This window comes from Papaver somniferum, chromosome 2, assembly GCF_003573695.1.
Source record: "Papaver somniferum cultivar HN1 chromosome 2, ASM357369v1, whole genome shotgun sequence".
NCBI lineage: Eukaryota > Viridiplantae > Streptophyta > Magnoliopsida > Ranunculales > Papaveraceae > Papaver > Papaver somniferum.
Genome location: NC_039359.1, coordinates 21,930,818 through 21,954,218, shown reverse-complemented (window position 1 = coordinate 21,954,218; position 23,401 = coordinate 21,930,818). Strand labels below are relative to the sequence as shown.

General features: G+C 38.2%; 1 long non-coding RNA gene across 1 annotated transcript; it reads left to right on the top strand.

The window, feature by feature from the left end:
* Positions 1-1,051: 1,051 nt before the first annotated feature.
* On the top strand, positions 1,052-2,963 carry LOC113353031. Its single transcript, XR_003361049.1, has 3 exons — positions 1,052-1,186; positions 1,397-1,757; positions 2,275-2,963. It is a non-coding gene; the product is annotated as an uncharacterized LOC113353031 (long non-coding RNA).
* Positions 2,964-23,401: the final 20,438 nt, after the last annotated feature.

The following is a 23,401-nucleotide window of genomic DNA, read 5'->3' as shown; positions in this document are numbered from 1 at the left end:
TAATACAAAAATCCATTCAAGGTCGGGATAATCTTCAGCTCTGTTCATCCCCCTGGCATTGTAACGGCCCAAAAAAAGCCTTCAACCCAGACACTCTTAATCCAAATGAGGGTATGTCTCTGGAATTTGGCTTTCCTCCAGTATCAGTTGAGTACAAGGGGAGTAATTGTTTCCATCTTCCTTCTGATATCCACTTTAATTGGTTAGATTGTACTACATCACCCTCATATTTTATTCCAGTCAACATATACAAATCTAATGGTGTGAACCCTAAAAACATCATGGTCATAAAATCAAAGTTTGTATGTGGAACTAAATTTTGGATCAAATTAAAATTTGTTTCTGAACTAAAAATTAAACTATTGAATGGAAGAAATAGAACTTACCACACTCAGAATCCTTGAAAAAGAAGGTATTTGCAGTGTTCCACCAACGTTCACAAATAACTCGCACAATTTGGGTCCTGTGATTTTTGCCTTTCATGAAATATAAACGTTGCCAAGGATATCTTCTCAAGGATTCTTGAACAGGTTCAGGGAGTAACTCATAAATTTCACTTAGCTCATACCACCCACCTCTTAATTTATGTAACAAAACTCGCTCAGGATGGTTAGATAAATGCATAGATGTTACACCAGATCCAACTAGTTGCCTAACATTAGCGAACCCGTGCTCTTTATCCTGAATCCATACGATATCACTATCTGCAACATATTTTCCTTTTCCCTTCCGGTTTCTTTTCCTTTGGTTTTCTTTTTTGGAACTCATTTTTACAAAATCGCTCTGGTCTACTCTCTAGAGAAGGGAAGAAAGGATTTTTGTTTTGTGAACGAAAAGGGGTAGGAAACAAGGGTATTTATAGGCGGTAGAGCACCGACCGTGAACTGGAAAGTCGACCGCTTATTCTTTTCCCCATAGTGGCGTGCACCGTCTGCCAGTCCACCTGGCATGGCAAAATCACAATTTTACAACTTACCATAGGAACCGGCCTAATAAAACCTAAACCTAAAAAGAACCGAGCCTCCGTTTCGTCCTATTTACGTCTGCTTCTCTGCTTCCTTCAACCGAGACTCTTTTCAATTTCAACTCAACGATCAATCTTCAATTCGTAACCAAGAAATTAGTAATTAAAATCTGTGTTTGAATCCCAATAATCAAATCAACTAGGGTTTTTTATCTATTGAAGGTAATAAGTTTCTCCGTTTTATTATTTTTCATAATTTCTGATTCAATTTTCTTTTTTAAGGTTACTATGTTGCATCCTTGGTTTTGTTTGTCCTTTTGTTGAAATGTATGGTTGTTATCACGGGTAATTTCATTTGGGTCTTAGGGATATTAGTCATTTGAGAAATTTTTGTTGATTGTTTTTAGTTTTTGATGTTGTTTGCAACCATAGATAGAAGTTCTAAAGCGTTTCCAGGAATTATTTCGGCAAACGACGTAACGGACTCGAAAAACCTAAATGTAAGGGTTTCCTATACTTTAAGTACTCTTTTTCTATTAACGGGCATAATCATTGTTTTTAAGATTCTATTAGTTGTGATGGGATTGCGAAAATTTGTATTGGATTTTGAAGAATCAGGGTTGCACTTGCGCAGTTTTTGTGCAAGTGTTTTTGTTAGCTTAGTGTAGCCTAGGGTTTTGTTTGTTCATATTTAAGTTCGACAGCAGATTGCTTATGGTAATCCAAACACTGAAGTGGTGCTAGGATCATGCGAAAGACAACATGGGTGGGTTGTGTCGTGCATTAAACGCAGGTGAAGTAAATCACTTTCTTTAATAGATGCTCACATTTGATTTGCTGCATATGAATATGATGTAAACAGGGACTGAATCTATGTTTGGTGATGTCGGTCCATTTCTGTCCAAACACTGAAGTGGTTCTAGGATCATGTCAAACACAACATGGGTATCCCTTGAGAACCACTGCAGTTAGTTTATGCTAAGCAATTTCGATGAAATGTGTCGTTACTATTTCCTTTGGAATTGGATAATATACCATGTTTTAATCATTCTAAAGTAGCCATTTAATTAATATGTAATGGTTCTCTATCCCTTAGTCCAATACCTGCCTTCAACAACTTACTGTTAAATTACTAATTTGTTTTATTACCGTAGTGGAGATGCCATCTTCAAAACTATCTACTTTTTATGATAGTAGTGCGTGTGCTAAGACTTTTCTTTTTAATGCGGTCAACCTTTTGCTGTGAAATTTAGATGGTCGAGCAAATTTCTTCTGCTCAATCTTCTGTCTCCATATGGGTTCTCTGGCAGGTTTTGAAGTAAAAGACAAGCCATATTCATGAGGATCAAGAGTCAAGATATTGGAAGTACTATCAATTCTCCCGACATTTGAGAACCGAGGATTGTCTTCAACAACTTACTACTTAACTTTTATTTCTTATTAGTTTATAATCACAAACTTTCCAGAGAATCAAATTATTTTCTTTTAGTTTTACTCATTATAATTGAGAAATTTACGACCCTGAACTAACTTACTAGGCCATGTTGAAGCTGCACAGAACTTATATTAAAAATGTTCAAAGTTCAAGCCATGTATATTGTTGTTGGAAACAGCAGAACTCTTAACTTCCTGTAGACTGTATACCGGGTTAACCTGGAAATCATCTGGAACTACTGCATGCTTAAATTGTTTTGTACAAGGTGTCCCTGTTGAATTATGGTTGTGTATGGTGGTGCGTTGACTCATTTGTAAAAAAACATATGGATGTTCTGTTGATGTTGGATCATAGGTACACGCAAACATATATGGTGTTTGCATATTTAAATGGGGGACTGTACATGGCGTACGGGGCAGGTGTGAATTGATTGAAGACATATTTTCAAAGTGTTTTCATTTGATGTACATCAGACCGACTCCGAAGATGCTAAATGTGGTGAGAAAACATCAAGGACTACCTTTGGACTTGAGTGATCCGAACCATTGGTTACATTTGTACTCTTATGCGGAACCTGGTCTTCACCGGCAGTATGTTTAAGGTTAAATTAAGCTTATTGTTATTTCTAATCATCTGCAATTATGAATTCCATTTTTCTGCATCACTTTAAGGTTTAAGTATTTGAACTCTTAAGCAGTCTGGTATTTTGTCCATACCTATTACGAAGAAACTACTCGAATGATACAAATAAAATTTCTAAGCGACGAGGCGAGACGAAACCTAGCCATACCAAATAAAAAATGTATCACTACGGGTGGGGCAACGCCCCGTGACACCAAATCATGCATAGCACGCCCATAATTAAAAAATCCTAAGCATGCATCTGGGTGAGGCAAAGTGGTTTTCGGGTTCACCCGGTGCATAGCACGGGCACAAATTCTAGGTTTTCGGGTCCACCCGGTGCGTAGCACGGGCACAAATTCTAGTATCACATAAAATCTCGACGCATGGACTGTAAATTTCTTCCCTTTCCTGTTTCCGCGTAGTCAACCCATATCTTCTATTTTTTCGATCACCAACCAACTGCCAACCCTGTTTTAATATAACAGGCCCATATCCATCCGAATCCAAGAGTATTTCCGACAAAATCTCATCCAAATCTCTCCCTGAAATTCACGTAGCTGGCTGGTTCCAATATTCCCGCCATTTTCAAATTTGGAATGAAGAAGACAGGTCGCCCCCTAACCAGAGTAGAGTTGCGAATAGCAGTTGTCCTGGGGTTGCCCCTTATCAGTTGGGCGCCCCTTATCCTTTTGAAGGGTGTAAATAACACATGTCCTGGGTGTAAATAGTATTTTTATGGGACGTCTTTAACATACTTTTGCGGTGCCTTTAGTAATTTTCTCCCGGGACTTCAACCACCACTTTTCGAGCCAATTTCTCCGCAAAAATGTATTTCTCCAAAACACCTACAAAGACATAAAAAGGAACTATGATTTTAGGCATACCAAAAACTTTCAACGCATACAAAATAGTTTTTGCATCCTAGGTGACCTTATAAGGGGTGTCTATTAGGTAGTTCAATTACCTATATACCCTTGAACCCAAAATAAAAAAATAAACTATCCTAAACATCTCTTCTTCTTCCTCCAACTAAACCACCTTCCTTTTCTCTCAGATTTTTTTTCATCACTGTAATTAATTATCGATTCGTGAAAATTCGATCATCGGTTAAATTGAACTATATAATGGATCGTACAAAGAAAAAAGCAAACGTCGGGTGTTCTAAATCCTCTTCCAATCCATGAATTAAAGAAGAAGAACCAATTGAAGATGAAGGTGTAAAAATTATAATTGAACCGGAAATTGAATCGGAAATTCAACGGTTTGAAGCTCCAAATACTGAAATGAGGATAAGAAGGTATTTCCTACAAACCCAATCTTTTATTTGTTGTTTTTCATGGATTGAATGGGTTAAATTGCTAAAAACTTAGGGTTTTTGAGGGTTACAGTAGCGGGTTCGGCTGATAATTGAGTTGAGTTTTGAGCCGAACTGTTCTTGAAATTTCACCCTGAAAGTGTCTATGAACAGTTCGGCTAAACCGTAAATGTCAATTTTTAGTCGAACCCCAAAATGTGTATTGAATACGTCCCAGAACAGTGTCAGGTTCGGCTAATACCTTGCAAACCTTCCCGGCCGAACCTGAGAAGTGAAATTTACCCCAGGTGGTTTTCAGGTTCGGCTGACTCGATTAGATCACTTTCAAGCCGAACCTCTCTCTGTAAACACTTCGAAAATATTGATTTGCAGGCTCTAGGTTCGACTAGCTCGTGGTGTTTAGTTATCAGCCGAACCTTCTCTTTGCACACTCAAGTTTTTCGATCTTGTTTTGGCCATAACTTTTTCGTCCGATGTCGGAATGACCTCATTCTTTTTGCGTTGTGCTTTAATTTTAATTCTCTTGAATTTGAAGATAATATCTAATTGATTTCATTGAGTTTAATATGGACCTTGGTATTCTCCATCATTAGACTTCACCTTTTTAACACTTTTAGTAATTTCCACTTTTTTTGTTTTGTTCATCCTATGAAAAGGCTGCACAATAGAAAACATATGTAATAAAAAGCCTAACCCCTAAATGTGTATGAATTTAAGTGTTTCATGGAAAATCAGTATCATGTTCGGCTGATGTGATTTTTTGAATATGAGCCGAACTTGGAAAAATATATAGTTCGGCTGATACGATATTTAGAGTGAGAACCGAACCTAACTCTCAGAAATAAGTTCGGCTTGTTATTATACTTTAATATATACCGAACTAGGATCTTGCAAATAGGTTGGAAGTTGGAAAATGAAGGTTCGGCGTATAACGTTAACAAATTCAGCTAGCCGAACTGTTCATCAATTTAGTGGGTTCGGCTTATATTTTTAAGCCGAACATAGTCCTGGTTCGCCGAACCATGATGAAAAATACAATTTTTTGATGATTTCAAGCTACAAAAGTGAGATTAAACATAAAATAGAAGTGTACATGTGTGTTAGAAGCATTGGGTTCCTCATCTATGTATTCATCATATGGATTTGGCTCATAAAAATCATCATCTTGAGTTTGAGTTTGAGTTTGTGTAAAATCATTCTCACAATCTAAGAAATCAGCAATTTCTGGATCATTGTTGTAGTTGATATGTATTTTCCTAGGTGTTTTAGATGAAGAATGACCCTCCTCATCCTCCATTGAATCAAGAAGAAAATTTTTCTCACTTTCTCCTTCTCTCCTTCTCAATAAAAACTTTGATTTTTTTTTTCCCCAAATTTTTTCATCTAAACAAACCTTTATAATTCTGAAAATTATCTTAATCACTAAACAAAAGTTTTAATCACTAATCCGGATTACTAACACTAATACGTAAAGGGTAGATTTGCCATTAAAAAAAATTGGTTAAGGGGATTTCTGATTTTGTTATTTCACATCCTTTTTTGTCTTTATTCAGTATACCTAATAAGATTTCATTATTCCCAAAATCATAGTTCATAAAAAGCCATAATAAATACAAAATTGAGCACTAACATAATATACAATTGAGATCATATTAGTCACAAAAATGTGTCTATCATTATTGTCCTAAGTTTAGGCAAATGAATTATTATAATGATAGTTCAAATTTTTCATATCACTCGACAAGGTCATCTCATAAAAGACTCAATTATAGAAAGAGAGATGATTTTTTAAATGCAAAGTCAAGATCTATGTTCCAAATTGGAGAAAAAATGTTTTTCAAAGTATTCAAAAGGAGAATCGTCCTAATGATATGAAGAAGAAAGCCACTCCTGCGAAACCCATCTCTAATTGGGTCCCGAAGTCCTCCATAACCAAGAAGGGACCAAAAGTTATTCACAAGAATGACTCTCGGCTGTTGATTGTTGGTGACAATAATTACAAGAGTCTTCTTGAAAGGCTAAAGAAAGACACTATGTCTGAAATCTCTTGTACTAGTAAAGGTTGTGATAATGACACTCTTCATCACAAGTCAAAGAAGAAAAACAAGAGATGGAACAAGAGAAAACAAACCAAGGAAGAGGTCAAGAACGATGATTCTGTCTTAGTCACTCGTGACGAACAAGACAAGAATCAACTCAACACAACCTAGTTGTGTTAGAATGTGCATACTCACCTTGGTGCTCAATTTTTTGAAAGGTGAGGAAGCACATGAAACTGAGCACATGATCTCTCGGTTATTATATGACTAATTAACATATTTAGGAGATTTATTTTCTTCTGTACTCATACTTTCTCTATCTATATTAGAGGTTTTGATAGAAACGGTAATTATGAGTTTATGATGTTGATATCTACTGATTATATATGTGTATCTCTTGTTTTTACGGTTAAAACGAGCCAAAAATCACTGAATTCGGACATCGTATGCAAAAGTTATGTCAAAATCAATTTAGTGTTGTGATCCGTCACAAGCAACACTTGGGGTACCGATCCTAGCGATAGGTGCAATATGGGGAACCGATCCTAGTGAGAGGTCCCCATACGAAGAAGTGTAAAACTGTTTTGCCCATAACTTCTTCGTCCGAACTCGGAATGATCTCATTCTTTTTGCGTTGTTTTCGCAATTCAATTCCCTACAAGATAGAGGTAATTGCAATGCTTGATTCTTTATTGTATATTTATGGTGTATTGAATTTGTGTTTATGAGATGTTTGATTTCGGTTTTCTAACCTTGATATTCGATCTCATAATGTTGTGAAACCTTGTGGTTTGGGTGACTTTTTGATTTAACGGGATTAAGTTCTATCCCATGTTGGTAGGCTTTATCAAAGAATCATGAGGGGTTCTGGTAGAAACAATATGTGAAAAAGTCACAATATATTGAATCGGTTTTGGTTTAGCATAAAAGCATATGTGTTTCGACGGTTTTCAACTTTGCTTGCAATTGTTAAAACCGATTTTCAAGCTTTCTCTGGTAAAGGTTGGTTGTTGTTATTCTTTTGTTTTTGGATAAGGATGATATTTCGATATCAATTCTCCCTGGACGAAGATGCAAACTTATTGGAAAAGTGGATGCAAAATTTGAGGTAACAATCTTGTTAGTTAATTGTTTCCATGTTTAAGAAAAGCATGAGTTTATTTTATACATATTTATTGCTTTTGCTTAACAAAATTTCGGTATAATTGATGTTTATTCTGTTATGTGTGTATGGATGTATGTGTGATTCAATTGATTCCGGTTAAGAAAAACTATTGTTATCTTGATTTATTGTGTGGTATCAATTGTTTAGGCTTACAAAATTTCGGTGCAATTACGGTGCTTTAATGTCTATGTTGTTTCAATTGCTTCCTGTTGAGGTGAATAATTATGCAAGTTGATTTATTTGGTTTGTATGAATTATTTATGGCTTAACGAAAGAAAAAGGTTTACGGGATGAGTTGTTTAGTCCAATTAGATTCCGGATAAGAGAAACTACGTTAATTATGATCTTAGTTAGACTTATCGAAGCGAGGTTTCAGTTATTCAAGTCTAATCGAATGCCTTAACAAGAAATTCTAGTTAACTAACCTAGTACTTATCATTGAAAGGTCTAAGTTTATGGATAATTAGAACCTGATGAGAAAAACAGAGTTATCTTTATATTGGTCTTATCGAATAAGCGATTGTTTTTGTACAATCGGTTTAGCAAAGGAACTAAGGTGCTTAGTTGATTTTTGGTTTGCTAAACTAAAATGGGAAAATTGTTTCGGATAATTGTTTCCTTGGTAACATATCAAAATAAAACTACTTGTAGTTTCGGTTTTCGATATTGGTTATCAGAAAATGGTGTGTGGAAACCTCGTGCTTAACTCTACAGGTTGCAAGTCTATTTTGAGATTTGTAAGATTCTTTTCGGGTTGTCCTTTATTTTTTCGTTTCTTTGTCATTTTGTGACAAAGAGGGGGAGAAATATATGGAGTAAACGAGTGATATTGGCATTGATTTTATATTGATTGGTATCACTAAGGAAAAGAACATTGGTGCTTAAACGTTTATCTAAACGAAAGAGGGAAATCACAGACTAAGGGGGAGTAACATATCATATTAAGTGGTATAACAAAGACGTGCAGATTGAAAATCTACATATCTTCCTTAGGGGGAGTATTAGCTTTGTTATTATAATGTCAACAACGACATTTTTGAGGATTGAATGTATGCAGATTACTGTGTAATGAATTCTTGTAATTTGTTTATCCATATGATGTAAGAGTTTTGTCACTAAAATTGAGAAAGGGGGAGATTGTTAGATCATAGCTCGGCTGAACCCACCAAGCGTTTGTATGTCAAGTTTGGTTGTCATATTTTAGTGAATCAAAACTCATGTTAAAAGTCGCTTGATTATGTACTAGAGTCAACTTCGTATAGGTTAGCTTGAAAGTATTAGGATATTAGACTTTGCAAGTATTTCGAAGACTTGAAGATGTGAAGAAGCAAGGAGCTACAATGACAACATCATCCTTCCACTTGAGGTTAGTGATATTTGACTTGAACTGTTTCATTCCCTAACGTATCTTTCAAGTCGTGCATATTGAAAACAAAACTTCGAAACATGATTGAAGTCTAGATAGACATAGTATTAAGGAATTCAATACGAGATTTATTGCTTAACCGTTAAACTTTGTAGATGAGACATCGCCATAATCATTTGAATGTTATTGTGATTATATATGGGTATGGGGTGAGGATTTCATCCTAGGGTACAATGTTTTACACGTATTCTAAGGAAGTAAATTCATGAACTTGGTTTGTAAATCGAAAAGGAAATCTCCAGGTGTTATTGGTATTGTTATTCATTGCATATCTTTTGAACAACCAATGTGTGATTAGTATAACCGTTCATGACTTGTTTGTTTTCTTGGTAAAACTATTCACAAAGGCCTGACTTATGTATGGGTATGACTTTAATTAGTGAAACCGATCTTAAGTAATCACATGAGATGGTATTGTTGATGGTGGTTTTCAGTTCAGGGTTAAAATTGTAAAACCTAGAATTTAATGTGCCATCACTCTGCAAAGAAACGGAGCCACGTAAAAGTGGTGAGTGATTTAACCTCTCCACTGGCGTATTTATTGAGCAACTCAATATATATTCTCATGAAATTTATCCAGACTGGTGCATGCAGCACCAATCCCAGACATTCTGTAAATTTCGGCACCTTGGCTGTGCTATTCAATTAATATAAGTTTCTTTGAATGCTTTCTGTGCTATGTTCCCCGGCCGAACCCTTAATATTTATATGGCATGACAATTTGTGTTCACTCGCAGCAGAGTAACACGAATTTCCGAGTATCAAGGTTAAGGTCCTCCCATAAAGTATTCAATCGGAAAGCATAATGCCCTCTGGAAATAAACTTAAAGAACTCTGTGTCAACACACATAATTCAATCAATTTTGTGAAAATTCACAAAATTCAAATATTAACCTAATTTGCAAAATTAGGGTTTTGCGCCCTGCGCCATATATTAGACCCCGTTGGTCGAAACCAAGCCTAGGCAGACCAGGAAATTAATCCGTCGTGGATTAGTAGGTGCAGAGTCCCACCTAAAATCAGAAAGCAAGGAATAAAGGAGCCGCGGAGAAGGAGCAGCAACAAAAGAAGGTGTGACCACGACATAGACCGGACAGCGCCACTTGCAAGTGGTCACACCCCATGTTTCCCAACCGGCCCTTATCTCCTGTCGACCAATCAGGTCGCGATAAATCTACCACCCGCACCAGAAGTGTGGCCACGCCCATGCTTGGACGACCCTCTCTTTTATTGACCAATCAGGTTGCTCTAAACCTTCCACAACATTAAGAGAGGTGGTATTGCGTCAAGTGGCCGCCATGCCAAATTGGCTTCACAAATCCAGCGCCCGCGCCAACATGCCAATGGCATGCCAAACGATCATGCCAAGCACACATGCCAAACGTGCCACTTTACCGTAGTAGAACGCCAAACGCGCCAACGCGCCATGAATAGCGCACTTACGTGCCAACCCACCATCTGTTCGTGGTCAACGCCATAACAGGCTTCAACGTTGTTCCCCTAGCCAGTAGCACGGCCTTTCTCTAGTGGCGATGGATGAAACCCTAATTTCCAGTCGTGGCGTAATTTATTCCACTTCGGTCCCCATAACATGCCACGATCCGTGCGGACTTAGGAAACCCTAATGAAGGCGCCATACCATAGCCACTCGTGGAAATACTTGCTCCTGTGGACATTTCCACATGATGTCCTGGCTATGGTTCCTTTGGCGTGGCTCTGGCATCACTTGCACAAAACTCCATTGTGCCAACGGTCACATGCTGCATGTGCTAATTAGGGTTTCGGCATGCCAAACCCTAATTTAGGCAAAGTTGCTACGCCAACCAAGCCAAATAATGTTCCACAGAACATTGGGATTGATGTGGCTACTGGAACTAATGTTGCCACACCAAATTTGAGGCCAACACCAATGTGCCAAAATCTGGCGGCCATGGCTACGCCAGGCTCCACTTGCATCATTGTGCTACTGGCATGCGCTGACCATGCCACCGTGCCACTGGCATGCGCTAAAAGCGCCACTACGCCATTAATACGTATCAATGACGCCACTGTGCTATTGGCAGGCTCCAACAGGATGTGGCCATAATCAATGGCCACCCTTTTTCATGAGATACAATCTTAGCCGTCCAAATTCGCCATGGAATTGACAGGCATGTGGCAAGTTTCTGGCGACCATCCAAAACAAGCCTAATAGCATCACGTGTTATTTTGATGTGGTAAGTCTCTTGACTTATACTTGACACGCGTAACAGACTGCTACACGTTTTCCACGAAAACACTCGAGACATCAAACATGTCACAAATTGGGGGATACTCATCAGGGTATTGGTCTGGCGGTTTACAGCGTGCGGCGTGCAACACGCCCATTATAAGAAAGTTTCAGGAAACAGGGAAGTTAGTGGTGGAAACAAGTAATGGGTGTAAATAAATCTGTTTCCTTCATCATGGAAGCGTGGTTTCTGGCGGTTACACATTACTTCACTCTTCAATCACTCAGTCACTCCCACTACCTACGAGACCAGGGTGCGTTCAATTATGACTTGTATAAATAGGTTTCACCTATTTCCAAAAAAAAACAACAAGTTTTGGTCAGAACAACAACACAGTATCCAGAAATCACCAAAGAACTGATAGCTTACATTCTGCAATCCAGTTCCATATTCTGATAAAAGTCATAAAATAGCCACACCTTCAGAATTAACCATTCTGGTTTCAACACCTTATTCGCTTCCCTCCTAAAACCAACCCTTCTCCTTCACTTTGTGACCGAAGCAATCCTGTAACGACCATTTCTTGGTTTAGGCCAGGATTGTACCGGTTGATCTCTCGAATCTAAAGTACTCCCGTGCAGTGCATTTGTTTAGGGTTTAGATTCGTTTCTCGTTCACCCACCCAAATTTACCAAAACCAGCAGAAACAGTTTTCACCCACAAATAATTGGCGACCACAGTGGGAGATTAATCTCTCGGTTGCGATATCAAATTCAATTCTCAATTTTATTTCCATCCCAACTGGTCTTAGGCTTAATCCAATCGTAAATTGAAACCCATTTTAGTCAAAGATTCTTTTCAGACGTATTCGGGTCGTTCAAACCTTGCAGAAGCAATGAATAGCTGGAAGCCAACTACCATGGAAGACACGACAAAACTGCTAGAGGATATGGTTGCCAGCCAAGTCGATATTATCAGGCGGCAAAACGAGAAGCTTCGTATCCTGAAGAGTATAATAAGCCGATTGTGGAAAGAATCAGCAAAGGATTATCCATAGGATCCCGCTAATTTCAATAGTAATACGAAGTATGTTAAATATTTGGCTACAGCTTGCGCCTCTACCAATGAGGATGCTGACGGAGCACGTAGCCACATCATAAAGGAGTAGCACAAGAGCGGCCAATTGGATTATGCCAACACACAGAGCCAAGACAATTTCACAAGACCGGGGGAGGAGACTTTCCAGGTGCGCCACAACATTTGCAAGAAAAAGGTAAAGATCCTGCCTATGAAGCCTTGCTAGAAAACATTTATCTCCAAACCCTCTCACAAGTTCAAAGAGTTGTCCAACAGTCCGCAACCACGACTGCTCTGCTGAAAATAGAAGCACCTGAAGAGGGGGAAATCTACCAAGACGCTTATGGAAACGAACACTGCGCCGATGAACAATATCCAGCTCAGCCACCACGTGTCGTCGTCGCTGACGCAAGCCCCTCAAGAGAAATTACCTTCCATCAATACGATAGAAGTAAATGGTCCGCTCATGAATCAATGATCATTCAATCAGTTCCGCCCTCAAAGAGATCTTCATGCCAAAGCTTGCAATAATTTACGCCACAACAACTACTGATGAGGGAGAAGCCATACTCAAAATATCCACGCTTCCCGTTGCCTATCAGAAGAGTTATAGAGTTACTGGAAATCTGGGTACGAGAGGGAGTAGTCCAACTACCCCTGGTAGGGCGTCCACCAACTGATCAGGAGATGCTAGATTCAAGATATTTCCACTATCACAGGTTTACTCATCATCCTACCAACGAATGCAACGCTCTGAAGCGCATTGTCCATGAAAAGATTGATTCGGGAGAATTACGCCTAGGGGCTGGAGGTTCTCCTCCTTGCCGCGAATCGACATAGAGATGTTACAGAGACAATAAAGGATGACTGGGGACTTCTCTCGGCCAGGATTACGTCACACAATAAACTCTGATTTGCAAACTAAAAATTCAGTTTTGTGGAGAGAACCCTAAGCGAATAGAGTATGTGGCTGTATCGGGAGAGAGCAAAAAAAAGGAATGGACAAAACCAATGTACCATCCGCAAGCGCAGTCAAAACGTCCCATGGCGTCACATCCTCTACCACCTACACCAGAAGCACCGGAAGCATCCCCTCTAACGTGGCGCCTCCAATCATCACCAGGGCTGCCACCACTTCTTCATCAGGATGAGATACTAGAGGAGCCAGAGGAAACCAACCTTCCCATTACCATTATCGATTTAATGGAAAGACAGGAAGTTCTTTCCAAAACTCAGAAGGAGCCTCTTCAATGTTTCGCTCTAGAAGCCGATCCGCTTTAACGTTTCGATCCAGGGGCCGCTTCAACGTTTCACTCCAGGAGCCGCTCCGCTTCAAAGTTTCGCTCCAGAAGCCGCTTCAGCATTCTCTCCAGAATTCGCCACTCTTCCCTGTCAAGGATCGTAATCACAACCAGCTAAGGTTCGTAGTTGTGGCCACTTTTTGATCCATCTCGCCAAAGCTCGTGGTCGTGGATAGTTTACTCGCCTACGCATCCAGCCAATCCCTTTGCATCCATGGACTCCCATGCAATTCCAGCCAACCTAATTTGGTTCCCACGACAATGTAGTCTCTTCTGCTGCCAAGAACTGTTGATGTTCGTTTTTCGATACCAGCCAGAGCTTTACCATAGAAACAACCACTACAAAGGTAATCCATAGTTCTCCATATTTTAGTTTCACATAGAAGAAGTAATGGAGTCACCATTACGGATACAAGATGATATCTTTATCATGGTGAACTCACCGACCATACAATATAGAAACATGTAAACCAAAATTGGGGACTGAGGCTCTACATGGAATCCCTTCACTGTCAAAGATCAGGAGACACACTCAACCCAAAAGTCGTAGCCACGACAAGGTCATCTACTCTTCAAAGTTGTAACGTAAGGATATCATCACCTCTCCGTCTAGAAGGCGCATGCAACACTTTACGAGGCCCACGACGGATCCCAAACCTACTCAGAGAAAACAACTTCAGTGACCGAAGAAAGAATATTTATTCCATGTGATGTTCCAAGCACCCCAGCATCACATCCAGGAGATTACAATAATATTGTATCAAATCCCATAGGCGTGGATTCAAGGCGATGCAATTAAAGTAGGCTACACTTGGGGACTGAAGCCTCCTTCAGGTTTAGAAGTTTAAACGCAGTCACCACCTTACCAGTGAATGCAGCAGAAGCACATCTTCCGCGAGAAAATAGGCTCAGGATAATTACACATGGGTACTACAACATGGTATGCCTTCACTTCCCTCTTCCAGGTTATTTCTGATTTCAGCATCATTACTGTTGAAGCTTTACGAGCCGCATGAATTTCTCAACATGAAGCCGTACACGTGCGCGCCACAAAGATACATTCACATATCCGGCCACCCCATCAAATCTAACAGAAGTATAAATGGGTACTTCTCATCGCATCCCACTCCATACAATAGTCCAAGATTCAGAAGATGGTTCAAAGGATGTCGCTTGGAACGAAGTCCTTAAAGACTTGATAGCAGCACATCGACAACGGAATGCCTCTCAACTCATCTATTTCACCCAATGGCTCTGGAATATTTCGACCATACAAGTATATACAACATATCATCATCACAATCAGAAAGTCCATGCACCAAATAACCTAAAGTCAAGGATGGACCAACAACGCAACCACAATCTCCAAGATTAGCCCTGACATGATTATTGCCGAGCATATATTTCATCCATCCATCCCAAGAATGTAACGGATTTTGGTAATTTAAATCCACTGGAGAAGTTAGATACTCATTCTTCTGGAGTCAGAACCTTATTACACATTCTGGAGAAGATCGATGGTACTGTTGGGTGGCTACATGCGAGAGCACCTACCTTGAGTTCTCCTGGCTCGCCGTGCCGCTGATTATAACTATTGTAGATTTTTTTGTTGCCGTTAATGCTCGCTCTACCATCGCTAAAAAATGACGAAGAGGAGCCAGACGCTGCAGAAGAAAGCATGGAGTTGGACGAGCAACAAAAACATAAGAGGGTCGATATCCCTTTTCGTACGAACGGAGTTTCTAGAGTTTGAACAAAAGAAGGATTCCTCCTTGCTCCATGAACGACAATAGATGAATGGGCGCACCACACTCACACTCCATAGCCGAACAAGCAGTGTGCCAAAATATCCGCTCCATAGTCGAGCAAACTGAAAAAGCGGGGGTCAACGAGTTTATATCTCTCAATCAATTAAAATTATGGACAACACCACCCAATATTTCGCTTAGCAATCTGTATGGACAAACTGAATATAATTTTAAGAGAATCAAAAAGACTCGATCAATTAAAATTATATCAACGAGTTTATATCTCTCTTCTTGATTTGATTTACTCAAGCAAGAACTGCGAGTTCAAATCAAATACAAGGAATAACTTGGATGGTACCAAAGACCAATATTCAAGGATCAATCAATATCAATCAACAACCAAAGGTCGGATTTCCAATTGATTAATTAAAACGCACAACCTGTATTATTTCAATTATATATACAAATATAATGCGGAAATAGAAATAACACAGACACCAGAAATTTTGTTAACGAGGAAACCGCAAATGCATAAAAACCCTGGGACCTAGTCCAGATTGAATACACACTGTATTAAGCCGCTAAAGACACTAGCCTATTCCAATCTAACTTCGGACTGGACTGTAGTTGAACCCCAATCAGTCTCCGACTGATCCAAAGTACAGTTGTACTCCCTACGCCTCTGATCCCAGCAGGATACTGCGCACTTGATTCTCTTAGCTGATCTCACCCACAACTATGAGTTGTTACGACCCAAAGTCGAAGACTTAATAATAAACAAATCTGTCTCATACAGACAAGTCTATCAAAGGATCAATCTGTCTCCCACAGATAAACCCTAAAAGGTTTTGTTTCGTCTTTTAATAATAATCAAGGTGAACAGGAACCAATTGATAATCCGGTCTTATATTCCCGAAGAACAGCCTAGAGTTATCAATCACCTAACAACAATCTTAATCGTATGGTAGCGAAACAAGATGTTGCGGAATCACAAACAATGAGACGAAGATGTTTGTGATTGCTTTTTATATCTTGACAATCGGAGATATCAATCTCAAGCCAATCAATCTGATTATCCTCGTACATAGAAGATGCAAGATCAGATCACACAACTACGATAAAAGTAGTATCGGTCTGGCTTCACAATTCCAATGAAGTATTTAAGTCGTTAACCTGGTTTTAGAAGAAGAAAACCAAAGGTTAAAGGAGAAACGACTCTAGTATGCAAACTAGTATCACAAGTGAGGTGTGGGGACTAGTTTTGCACAGATACTAGAGTTCCCCTTATATAGTCTTTCAAATCAGGTTTTGCAGTTAAGTTACCTTGGTAACAAAACAATCAATATCCACCGTTAGATGAAAACCTAATTTAGATTCAAGCTAATATTTCTCAACCGTTGGATCGAAAACTTAGCTTGTTACACACACTTGACAATGCACGCTTCTAAGTTTTGTTAACCGTACCCAAATGTATGCACTTGTTGGTTCAACAATAGTTAACCAAATGGTTAGCCATATTAGCATTCCATATAAACCACGTTCTTCTTCACCATAACTAGTTCAAATGATTTCAAATGAACTAGTTAAAGAGTTGTTCAATTGCAAGGAAATTTCATGTACTACACAAGACACAATTGAAGCAAAGATGATTTGATTCACTCGAATCGATTCATGAACTTTAATAGCCACGGTTTGCAAACTGCATTCCTTAGTATTTTTAAGTTTAAGTTCAGAAATCATCTTCAGATATATAACCTTCTCAAGTTCGCAGACTAGGTTCGCGGACTTAAGTTACCGGGCAGAGTTTACAAACTCCAGCAGAAATTCTTGGGTATGAGAACTTCGACGGTTCACGGACTGGGTTCACGGACTTAGCTTCACGGAAGTAGTTTGTCAACTCTAGCAGAAATTCTCGGGTTTGAGAGATTCGGCAATTCGAGGACTGAGTTCGCGGACTTGGCTCACGCCATTCTTCTGGTTCTCTTGATCAACAAAGTTCGCAAACTTTGGTTCAAGAAATATGATTTATACATAAATGTGTTTCCACAACAATGCTTATGTCCACCATTGGTTATGTAATCTAAACTCTCATTTGAATCATTGAAACATTCTTAGAGGACGTTATATAGTTGTTACACCATTTCTCGTCAAAGAAATTTTCAAGATGATTGAAACATATCATGACGTTCGTCACATGGTAAAGATAAACTTGATCGAAGCGAAAATCTTACCAACACATGTTTCGAGATATAGATAGGCGAGGTATACTCGGCTCGAAATACCAAATGTGTATAATCAAAGTTTATATATAGCATACGACTTCTTGTCTCAAAGAGTAGGAGATAGAGTAGATAGACTTTTGAGTGATTGATAAGTTCAAGACTTCACATACCTTTTTGTTGAGAAGTTCCACCGGTTCCTTGAGTAGTTCTTATACTTGTATGATGAATCTCCATGAAGTCCTTGAGCTCAACTACACTTTCTATCCTAGTCCGAGACTCTGCTATAATAGACTAGAAATCAAGACTTATAGTTTTGATCACTAACATTAACAAACATGCTTGAGATAGAAACGCATGCGAGTTCGACCGAGCAATGCTCTAAAAATCTCCCCCTTTGTCAATTTTAGCGACAAAACTATCAATATATATGGAATACAAAAAAGATAAAGAAACTTTAGTAGCTCCTATTCCACATGTCTAATCTTCAATATTCCTCAAAATCTTCGTCACTTCCAAGTACTATAATAATACCAAAGGTTGTAAGTTTAGCATCACCGTTGTTGAGGATCTGTAGCTATAACAATGAGTAAACATAGTTCTCGACCATTGTTATACAGTGTCATAGTATTATTACACATCGTCAAAGTTCAATTGTATCACAACTTCAACAATAATATTATGGTGATATGTATCACTCCCCCTTAGTCAATAGTCCATCTCACATGGAAAACACTCCCCCTTACACAATGATCCGAAAACCATATGTATTTGTAGTGTGAACTACATATTAATTCTCCCTCCTTTTTCAATAAAATTGGCAAAGCTACAAGAACGGGATCATAATGAAATTTCCGAGAGAGACATTTCATGACAAAAAGAAAAATACATACCAACTAATTTAGATGAAATCATAAAGCCGAAGCTAAATGCATTCCTCAAGGAGTTTATAGATACAATATAACCCCTCTAAAATTCCACAGCCGCACACCTCTCAAGATATGACCATTAAGCACAAGTTCAAAAGAACTCTCCCCCATTTGATGTCATTCCCGAAGGAACAACAAGAGCGACCTTAATTTCGAAAGAAAAGAAGGATTTTTATTGGACACAAAAAAAAACCATGAGAATTATTTCCTATATCCAAAAACTCAATCAAATTAATCACAAGTAAACTCATGATTAATTTAATCGGAATACGCAATCAAATTAAACACAAAAAGTGATCAATTCAATTGATTATGCTCAACATAAGAGAACTTATGGAGACACGAAAATACTCAACTAGATTAATTACAAGAGAACCCATAATTAATCTATTCGGAATACACAACCAAACTAATCACAAACGTAATCAATTTAATTGTTATTTGCTTTGCTCGACATAAGAACACTTACGCAGCAATAACTAAATAACCAAACAAGATAATTAATTTAGTTCAATATGCTCGACATAAAATATCTCACGGAACAACAACTAAGCTAGAAATAATCAACTTGGTTGTATACTGCTCAACGTAAGATACATTACGAAGCCTCACCGTAATACATAAAATATGGATAAGGGATGATCAATACTGCGGAATACACAAGGATTCACTCTATTTTCCACCATTATTTGTATAACGATATTTATAGACATAATCCTTGAAAACAAAAGATTTTAATCAATCTTCCATCAAATATTTGACAATATAGGCTTAACTTTTGTATTTGTCATTCTTTTATCAATACGTGAATTCCGATCACGAACGACTTTACTTTTGACAAAGTATGGGACGAACATAGTTCACGGACGTAAACACAAATATCCCATAAAAAGTTGCAATATAACAAATCATAAAGATTAATACTGCAAAACACCATCCTCCAAAAAGTTTTTAGAATTTCAACCAATAAACCTAAAAAAAGAACAAGAAGATGAAAAATAATAGCTATGTGTAGTCACAATCATTGCTATTCAAAGCACTAGTTATTCTTCCAACTAAATCAAAAAGAAGACATACTAGGCAACATAAATAAAACTCAGTTTCTTTTTTTTTTTAGAAAAACAAAGAAACTAAGCCTTGTCAGCAACTAGAGATCGAACATGGACAAGTTCATCAGTTTCCTTCTTTAGTTCATCTTTCAGAAAAACAAGATTTTTTTTTCAATCCCGAGATGTTCTCGTACTACTTCAAAGTCTTGAAGAAGATTTCCTACCAGTTGTGAAGACATCTGAATCGATAGGTTGTTTTCATGATCAACTGCATGAAAGCATGCTATGGAGACATCAATCAACTCACTGGTCTTTCCCTGCTCGACTTCAACCATCTTGTTGCTTCCATCCATTGTGCACAGAAAATTCAATAGAATCTTCTGACCTTACGGAACCCAATATTTATGAGGTATTCCAAAAATCCTAGGAACCATGGAGTTCGTGTGGGTCCGGTACGTGTGCTTACGGTCAAAACACATGTGAGACCTAGGAAAAATGAGAAGTACAAGAGAGTGTTGTCAAGCGGCAGACACTTATTGGAGGGATGAAGAAAAAGAAGGAAAAAAATCTAGAGACAACAAAACAAAAAAACTTTAATCAATAACTTAAAGCACTCCTGCTAGCTTTCTCAAGATGAGCATCTTGAGAATAAAGAGCATCCTTTTTTGTTAAAAGAAGGATGCAACCTTATACAGTCATGGTGTACCAAGAAGAGCATCTTGCTCATCAATATTCACTTCTTCTTTTCCCTTTTCAGGCGTATAAGGATAGACATTACTTGTCACAGCTGAAGAAGTTTTATCAAGAGAAGTATTAGGAGTACCTGAATCAACTGCTTTCCATGTTTCCTTGATGCCCCGTTTGAGTCTGTTTACGCTGATTTTCAGATCAGAGACTCGATTGTTGATATGTATAAAGTCTGGAATGGAAGTCTTGGATCTGCAGCCTTCTTCAGGGAGAGATGAGTAATTCAACTTTTCTCTCTTTTTCCTATGCCTTTTTCTCTTTGCATGGTTAGACACTTTTTCACTATTCTTCCTTCTTCCAATGTAGGCATTTTTTGAATTGAGCATACAGTTAAGAAAGGATTTATCACGGTACATCCCGTGAGTGTTGAAAGTGCCCTTCCCAAAAATGTGTGTGACCGGTTTAATAACTTCCTTAGACATCCATGTAATAATGTTATGAAGCTTTTCATTCCTCAACCGAAAGCGACATCTTTGCTCAGAATGTCCTTTATTCCCGCAGTAATAGCAGTTAAAGAAATTTTTTTTGACCGATCTCTTGTGAGCAATTTTAGAAGAAGTTGAATCCTTGTTTTTAGAGCCATTGCAAGCTGTCAAAGGTTTTTCAGATGGAGAATTATCAACGGCTTTAACAAAATTAATCTTACTAGTTTTTGGAGCGTCTATTCCTTTACAGCCCAGACCACGTGTATCACGATGTTCTTTACATGCTCCAATCATAGAAGAAAATTTTGTAGAGATAGAATTGAACCTTCTAAGATTCTCTTCCAGTGATTTTACTTTATCAAGAGAAGCTGGAAGGTCAGATTCCAAGGATTTTTCTTTGGAAAGAAGGCTGAGTTCTCTGTCACTAAAGCATTTTTGTTGAGAGTCATATTTTGCATTAGCATCTGCAATTCTTTCCTTCAACACATAGAGATTTCGGAGAAGATTATCACATTCAGACCTTTTTATGCGTACATCTTCATCACGATCTTTAACGATAGATTTTAAGAGTTTGTATCCACCATCATATCCTTTAAAGAGTTTTCTCAGTTTTCTGTTTTCTTGACAAAGAGGAGCCATGTATTTACTCAAGCAAATTGTTGACTTCTTTTCTTTCAAAGCACGGTCAAACAACTTGATATATTGAACAACTTCCTCATTAATGCTTTGCCCCTCTTCTGAATCACTGTCATATGAAAGATCATCCAACTGTTCATCAAGAGATTTTTCCCAGTCGAATGCAGATTCAGATGAGGGACAAGAGACAAAGTTTTTCTCAGAGTCAAAAAGACTTTGAAGCTCACAAGAGTGACTCTGAACTGATGTTGCGTTATCAGAGATAATATCGTCCATTCTCAGATCACCACAAACACATACTTTTGAGGTCTTTGAACGTGTTTTCCTGCTCTGATACCAATTGAAAAAGCGTGGGTCTAACAACACCACCCAATATTTCTCTTAGAAATCTGTATGGACAAACTCGAATATACTTTTAAGAGAATCAACAAGACTCAGTCAATTAAAAGTATATCAAGGAGTTTATATCTCTTTTCTTCATTTGATTTACTCAAGTAAGAACTGCGAGTTCAAATCAAATCCAAGGAATAACTTGGATGGTACCAAAGACCAATATCCAAGGATCAATCAACAACCAAAGGTCGAATTTCCAATTGATTGATTCAAACGCACAACCTGTATTATTTCAATTATATAAACAAATATAATGCGGAAATAGAAATAACACAGACACCAGAAATTTTGTTAACGAGGAAACCGCAAATGCATAAAAACCCTGGGACCTAGTACAGATTGAACACACACTGTATTAAGCCGCTACATACACTAGCCTACTCCAAGTTAACTTTGGAATGGACTGTAGTTGAACCCCAATCATTCTCCCACTGATCTAAGGTACAGTTGTACTCCCTACGCCTCTGATCCCAGCAGGATACTGCGCACTTGATTCCCTTAGATGATCTCACCCACAACTAAGAGTTGCTACGACCCAAAGTCGAAGACTTGACAATAAACAAATATGTCTCACACAGACAAGTCTATCAAAGGATCAATTTGTCTCCCACTGATAAACCCTAAAAGGTTTTGTTCCGTCTTTTGATAATAATCAAGGTGAACAGGAACCAATTGATAATCCGGTCTTATATTTCCAAAGAACAGCCTAAAGTTATCAATCACCTCACAACAATATTAATTGTATGGTAGCGAAACAAGATGTTGCGGAATCACAAAAAATGAGACGAAGATGTTTGTGATTACTTTTTATATCTTGCCTATCAGAGATATCAATCTCAAGACAATCAATCTGATTGTACTCGTACGATAGAAGATGCAAGATCCGATGACACAACTACGATAAAAGTAGTATCGGTCTGGCTTCACAATCCCAATGAAGTATTTAAGTTGTTAACCTGGTTTTAGAAGAAGAAATCTAAAGGTTAAAGGAGAACCGACCCTAGTATGCTAAATAGTATCACACGTGAGGTGTGGGGATTAGTTTTGCACAGATACTAGAGTTCCCCTTATATAGTCTTTCAAATCAGGGTTTACAATTAAGTTACCTTGGTAACAAAGAAATCAATATCCACCGTTAGATGAAAACCAGATTTAGATTCAAGCTAATATTTCTCAACCGTTAGATCGAAAACTTAGCTTGTTACACACACTTGACAATGCACGCTTCTAGGTTTGTTAACCGTACCCAAACGTATGCACTTGTTGGTTCAACAATAGTTAACCAAATGGTTATCCATATTATCATTCCATATCAACCACGTTCTTCTTCACCATAACTAGTTCAAATGATTTCAAATGAACTAGTTAGAGAGTTGTTCAATTGCAAGGAAATCTCATGTACTACACAAGATATAATCGAAGCAAAGATGATTTGATTCACTCGAATCGATTCATGAACTTTTATAGCCACGGTTTGCAAACTGCATTCCTTAGTCTTTTTAAGTTTAAGTTCAGAAATCATATTCAGATATATAACCTTCTCAAGTTCGCAGACTAGGTTCGCGGACTTAAGTTACCAGGCAGAGTTTACAAACTCCAGCAGAAATTCTCGGGTATGAGAACTTCTCCGGTTCGCGGACTGGGTTCACGGACTTAGTTCGCGGACTTAGTTTCACGCAAGTAGTTTGTCAACTCCAGC